This window comes from Azolla caroliniana, unplaced genomic scaffold, assembly GCF_043228905.1.
Source record: "Azolla caroliniana isolate FFs.n. ecotype wild unplaced genomic scaffold, voAzoCaro1.0.p SCAF_14, whole genome shotgun sequence".
Classification (NCBI taxonomy): domain Eukaryota; kingdom Viridiplantae; phylum Streptophyta; class Polypodiopsida; order Salviniales; family Salviniaceae; genus Azolla; species Azolla caroliniana.
This window is the reverse complement of record NW_028230449.1, coordinates 14,057,909-14,064,893: the sequence shown is the minus strand read 5'-3', so window position 1 is coordinate 14,064,893 and position 6,985 is coordinate 14,057,909.

The window sequence follows — 6,985 nt, the reverse complement described above, 5'->3', positions numbered from 1 at the left end:
TTTGGAACAATAGGGTCTATTTGACGGAGACAAGGTGCCCCTTGGGATTGAATCAAGGCGGAGGGGGCATGAGAAGGCTATTGGAGGAGGCCGAAGCACGACATGTTGAAGCCGTCCATTACTCAGCGTCAGCTGGGATCCGAGTGGGGAAAGAGGTGAGGAGGCAAGAGGAGAAAGAGTTTGACTTTTGGCCGTCAATCCTTTGAAGCCTCTCTAAGGGGAAGTTCAAAAGAGAAGAAGCGGACGAAGCGGAAAGAAGGGTCCAAGAAGCAACCGGGTGGAAGGATCCGGTGGAAGAAAAGATAGGCTTAGTGGAAGCCACTTGCCAAAACTACAAAGTAATGGTAGATGAGAAGACGGTAGGAAATGACGAGGGAGCTGGTCCATCAAGGAAATATGACACTGGAGGTGCACAAAGAAGGGAAGAGCCGAACCAATCTCAAGCATGCGACGAAATATGGAAAGAGAAGGGGAACCCCCCCAACTTCAAGCTTTGCTCGGAGATCGAACAAGCAACGGACTTGAAGAAGGTAGTGGAGGAAAGGATCCTCGATAGTCGCGTAGATTTTACTCTACGAGAGGTCCTCAGAATTTCCAAGAAAGAATTCCATGAGGTCATCATCGACCTAATGAATAGGAAGCAGCTCTGGACAGAGCAAGAAGTGGAAAAAACCGCGATTGTAAATGCATTGTCAACTGAGGTTCCCGAGGAAGACGAAGACTATGCGGACAGTCACTACATGAGGCCGCATTGGGCGAGAGCGACAACGGAGACACCGGTACGGGTTGGAGATGTAAAAGAGCCGGTTCTAGCATTGATCAACCATGGCTTTGAGATCAACCTTATGTCCATGGACTTTTATAAAAAGGGAAAGTGGCCGATCAACACGAAGCACGGGTGGAAGATTAGAGCGGCAACCCGAGCAACTGAGGAGCTATACGGGGCTTGCCCGAATGTACGTGTGAAGGTGGGGGACGTAGAAATAGATCAACATTTCTTTGTTCAAGAGACGTCCTCGCACCCGGTCATCATGGGTGAACGATACATCACGGCGGCTCACATGGAGACGAAGGTGCTAGACAACAGGTTGGCATATGCGAGGGTCAAGAGCCAAGATGGGAAGCAGTCGGTCCAATTCCTTACGGTGAGGCCCAACCATGAGCGCAATCGAGCCTCCCTCAAAGGGGAGAGCCGAGAGGATTTTTGATACGGGCTATTAAAGAGTGGGGCCGCAATAGCCCGAGGCAACTATTAAATGTAATAGGAAACAATTTTGGTTCTCCGAAAATGGAGCTTGTAAAATTACTAGTTTAAGTGATAGAGATAAGTCTAGGGCCAAGAGATACGAAAGGTATCTCAAACAATGTAATTTATTGGGGGAAGATGACACCATAGGCGGTGCCATGGAGGCGATCTCGTTCGACGATACTCTCAGAGAGATGGAGAGGTTAGTCGTTTCGGGCCTCAATGAACACAAGGTAATTCCAGTCAACTGATTTGACATGTACACCGCCATCGAAGAGCTTGGGCGGTTGATTGAGGAAGCGAGAACGGTCAAGGTGCAAACAAAGTACAAGACCGTGGACAAGAAGGTGAAGCTTGTGGCTGCCCCATTGCCTAACGATAGTTGGTATCAGATAAAGGGGGTAGCGGTTTATCCTAGCTTGTGGGACCCACGAGGCATAGCGCACCGGTTCACCGACGAGACGCGATAGAAGCTCCAGATTGATGAGGGTGGCTTCCTATTGCCTAGGGAGGAGGAAAGATTTAGAAGGATGATCGAAAGCCACGGAAGGGCTTTCGCCTTCTCGTCGGGTGAGATAGGGTGTGTAAACCCTAACATCGTGGAGACAATGGTGATCTTTACAGTGCCGCATGTACCGTGGAACATCAAGCCAATCCCGGTTCCGAGAGCTTACATCCCGAAGTTGATTGAGCTACTCAAGGAAAAGATCGAGATGGGTATCCTCGAGCCATCACCGTGCCAAAGAAGAATGGCACCTTACACTTCATCCATGACCTATAACCTGTTAATCAGGTGACAATTCGAAATGTAGGGGTCGGACCGAGTGTTGACAAATTCGCTGAGGCTTTCGCTAGAAGGTCTATTTATTCGATCGGTGATCTATACTCGGGGTATGATTAATTCCAACTAGCTCTGGAGAGTAGGGACATCACGACGATGCGGACCCCTATCGGCTTAGTGCGAATGTGTACCTTGCCACAAGGAGGCACTAACTCTGTAGCCCACATGGTAAGTGCAATGAACAAGGTATTGAGAGATTGCATCCCCGACATCACCATGCCATTCCTCGATGACATCCCCATAAAAGGGTGCTCTGAAGCGGAGAAAGATGAAACCTTGGACGAGGATGGTTGCAGATGTTTTGTGGCATATCACATCTCCAATTGCGAGAAGGTTCTACAAAGACTCGAAGATGCACGCTTGACCTTCTCGGGTGAGAAATCGGCATTCGGCCAACCGGAGATCCTTGTGGTGGGACACTTGTGCGGGGCTTACGGACGGAAGCCGTCCCCGGCAAAGGTGGACGCCATCACAGACATGAGGGAAGAATGTAAATTGCAAGCAGAGGTGAGGCGATTTCTTGGTGCCTGTGTATTCTACCACATCTGGATCCTGCACTATGCTCACCTAGCTGAGCCCTTGTATGGGTTACTAAAAAAGGGGCGGAAGTTCAAGTGGGAGTAAGAGCACACAAAGGCAATGAAGAGGCTCAAAGGAATTTTGGTAGCGGCACCAACTTTACGAAAAACCGTATACAAGGAAGGGGTGCCCATCTACGTGACGGTAGATACGAGTCCAACAAGGATCGGATGGGTCATAAACCAAGAAGGAGAGGATGGTACACGCTATGCCATCCGGTTCGGAACCGAGGTCTTAAGCGAGCAACAACGAGGATACGCCCAAGTAAAACGTGAGTTTTGGGGTATTGTGTCCATAGTAAAGGCGGATAAAGATTACCTAATCAGGTCAGAGGTGGGAATAGAGACGGATTGCCTTCCAATCCTAGGCATGGTTTCAGGATGTGCAACACCTGACCTAGCTATGCTAGGGTGGATTGCTTACATCAAATCAATGAACCCGGAGATTCACCACATTTCAGGGAAGAACAATGCCATGGTAGATATGCTATCGAGGGCAAGATTCAAGGGTGAAAGTGACATGGTGTCTGAAGATGAGGATGTCGCTCTTGACTTCTTCAGACAACCCAAGCGTCTATAGATGATCGAGATGTGAGAGTACTCCATGCCTTCAACGAAAGTGAATACGAAGGGGAGTGGCTACACATTGGCAAGTTCTTAAGCTCAATGATAGTGGATAGTTCATGGTCGAAGCAGGAAGCACAGAGAATCTGAAAGAAAGCGTACAAGTACTTCCTACGAGGGGGATTCCTCTGGAGGCACCCGAAGAGAAGGATGGGGACGCCACAAAATTTGTGTCTGAGTTCCACGAGAGTCTTTGGGCGGGCCATAGAGGAACGTGGGCAACATTTGAGAAGTTAAAGGATAAGTATTGGTGGCCGAGAATGTACAAAGATGTCGCCCATTTCGTGGGGACATGTGAAAGCTGCCAACATACACCATAGGGACGAGTTGCACCCGACCTACCCACTCACCATACACTTCAAATGGATGGTGGATTTGGTTTCGATGTCGATGCGAGTGGGCCAAATGAAATATTTGGTGCTAGCAAGAAAAGACCTAACAAACCAGGTAGAAGGGCAAGCCTTAGCAAACAAAACGACGGTGGGGGTGTGTAAATTCTTACTTGAGGATGTCATCTGCCGGTACGGATGTGTGGGGATGATAGTAGTCGGCAAAGGAGAGCTGAACGCTCACAAAGCTACAGAGCTCTTTGATCGACTTGGAGTGAAGCTCTCTCTCAGGACCGCTTATAACCCGAAGGCTAATGGAAAGACAGAACGCGGACATGGGCTTATCGTAAAAGCCATTGTAAGAGCTTTTGATGGGCCAGTCGGAAATTGGCCTCGGTTACTACCTTATGCCTTGTGGGCCGACAGAACAACTCATAGCTCAGTTACAGGTTTCATGCTAGCTGAACTCATGTACCGACAAAAGCCGGTGATGCCCATTGAAGACATGATCGCTTCATGGGTAGCGATGCCGTGGGAAAACAAGATGAGTCGAGAAGAGCTTCTAGCAACAAGGATAAGGCAACTTGAGAGAAGACCCGAAGACTTGGAGTTGGCAAAGGAGAGCTTAGAAGCGGCTATGCTAAGTAACAAAGCCCGGTTTGACAGGACACATCGACTACGTCCTCAGAAGATCGAAGAAGGAGACTGGGTGATTGTATATGATAGTATTCTCGACAATCAACATAGTTCGATGCAGAAATTCGCAAAGCGATGGTTCGGGTCGTACGTGGTAACAAGGGAAAACGATAATGCTACCTACCATCTCGCTGAACTCGATGGGACTAAGCTGGCAGTACCAATAGCCGGGAAGCGGGTCAAAATCTTCAAAAAGCGACACGACAGGGAGCCAAACCTCGATGACCTTGACAAAGATAAAGGCGAGCAGACAACAAGCCACGGGGTCAATGAGGAGGAGGAAATGAACTATTGATCACCCTCAGCCCGCCATTCTTGGCACATACCAAAGGATGTGCCGTTTGTTGGGGGTGGATGTCGTGATATGGCATGCTCGATAGTGGGAAAAGCCGGGGAAGGGGGGGGGGGGTCAAAATGTGCATGCGCAATGTGTGTGCACACAAAGGTGATTAATTGCGCACATGAAAAAGAAAAGGGAAAAGAAAGGGTGGAAAGGATGCATAGAAGCTCGTGTAAAAAGTAGGAGAGAGGAGAGATAAAAAGTAGAGGGGAGATAGAATCATATATTATATAAGAGAGAGTTAATGGGCTAGTGGATAGTCACATTGACTTCTAGTTAGAGGTGCACGGTTCAAATCTAGTCTTATAGTGTAGCGTGATTTAAGGAATTTTATTCCTTTTTGCATTAAAGAAGAAATTGGCGACCCCCTTTCCTTTTTTTCCTATAAAAGGAGGTCGAGGGGGGGCTCATTCGGGAGGACGTTTTGGGAGGAGGAGACTATCACCATTTTTCCTTCGGAGCTCTTCATCTTCTTATTCACCACTTCTCTTCATCTCATACCCCTTCATCCCCCCACCGCCACGTGCTCGTCTTCTTCACGACGGCACTCGAAGTGCTTGTGAGCCCAAGCTTCGTTGGTTCAACATTGCTCCGCCCCATTCATCGTTGTGAGCCTGTATGCTCGCCGTTCGGGTGGTCGTGGTTCGTTGGGATTGCCATTTTGGTTGTGCTCGCGTGTTCATCTTCACCGTGTTCGGATTTGCTCTTGTCTCTAAGGGCATTTAGTATTTATGTTTTGATTGACCTTGTGGTTAACTATAAGTTGCCATTGTAATCAAACCCTATTTTTTAAAGGGTCCTCTTGTGTTGGAATCGAACACATATTTATTTCTTTGGCCGATATCATTCGTGTTTCTTTCTTTCCTTCTTTCTTTGTTCATGTCTTCCTTGTACGTTCGGCCATCTTATGACGAGTGAGTGTTTCGCGCATGCCCATGCAGTTCTCCTCGTCATAAAGATGTACGAGCATTTGTGTGTGTGTTTGTGTCTTCCTTGTACGTTCGGCCGTCTTGTGACAAGGGATCGTTTCGGGCGTGCCCATGCACCTCTCCTCCTTATAAAGACGTACGAGCATTTGTTCGTGTGTTTGTGTCATCCTTGTACGTTCAGCCGTCTTGTGACGAGGGACCATTTCAGGTTGGCCCATTACCTCTGCTCCTCATAAACGCGTACGAGCATTTTGTGCGTGTGTTTGTGTCTTCCTTGTATGTTCGGCCGTCTTGTGACGAGGGACCGTTTTGGACTTGCCCATGCACCTCTCCTCCTCATAAAGGCGTACGAGCATTTGTGTGTGTGTTTGTGTCTTCCTTGTATGTTCGGTCGTCTTGTGACGAGGGACCGTTTCGGGCTTGCCAATGCACCTCTCCTCCTCATAAAGAAGTAAGAGCATTTGTGCGTGTGTTTCTGTCTTCCTTGTACGTTCCGCCGTCTTGTGACGAGGGACCGTTTCGGGATTGCCCATGCACCTCTCCTCCTCATAAAGGCGTACGAGCATTTTGTGAGTGTGTTTGTGTCTTCCTTGTACGTTCGTTCGTCTCGTGACGAGGGAGCGTTCGGGCTTACTATTGAGCGGCAAGCTCAACCTGAGCCGGATCGACTGAATAAGCCTGAGCCGGTAAGCGAGATGAATCGGTATGCCGGTGAGCAACCGAGCCGGTAAGCAGTAAGGACCGGTGAGCGGGAGAGCAGGTATGCCGGATCCAATCTGTAACTAGAAGCCTAGTATAGGTTAGACTACTAGGCAATTATAGTCTCGTAGTTAGTGTCAAATGCTCGTGTGAGCATTAAAGTACACTGTACTTCTAACAGTCCTGTGTGGACTTGTATAAATAGCGCTGATGAGCGCGTTGTATATACAGAGAACAGAGTATTCATATAATTTTGAAGAATAGTGTGTCCTGCTCTCTCTCTCTCTCTCTCTCTCTCTCTCTCTCTCTCTCTCTCTCTCTCTCTGTCTCTCCCACATACTCTCTCTCTCTTTGTGTATTGTTCATTCTAACGCTTCCGCAAGCAATCTTTCACATGGTAGTAGAGCGCGTGGGTTTAGAACTTCTGCTGCAGACATCTACGCTTGTGAAGGAAACCCTAACAGATCGGAAAATAGACACAAAAGGAGAAATGGACAAAGGTATGGCTACGTCGCTCCCGGTGGAGAAGCTCGACAGAACCAACTACGCATCTTGGTCATACAAGATGCACCAGTACCTGGTTGGGCATGGCTACTGGAGTTATGTTGACGGAGTGAACGACTCTGCACCAGAGACGACACACAAGGACTTCCAAGTGTGGGAACAGGCGGCAAGCAGGGTGATGTACTACTTCGCATCTAGT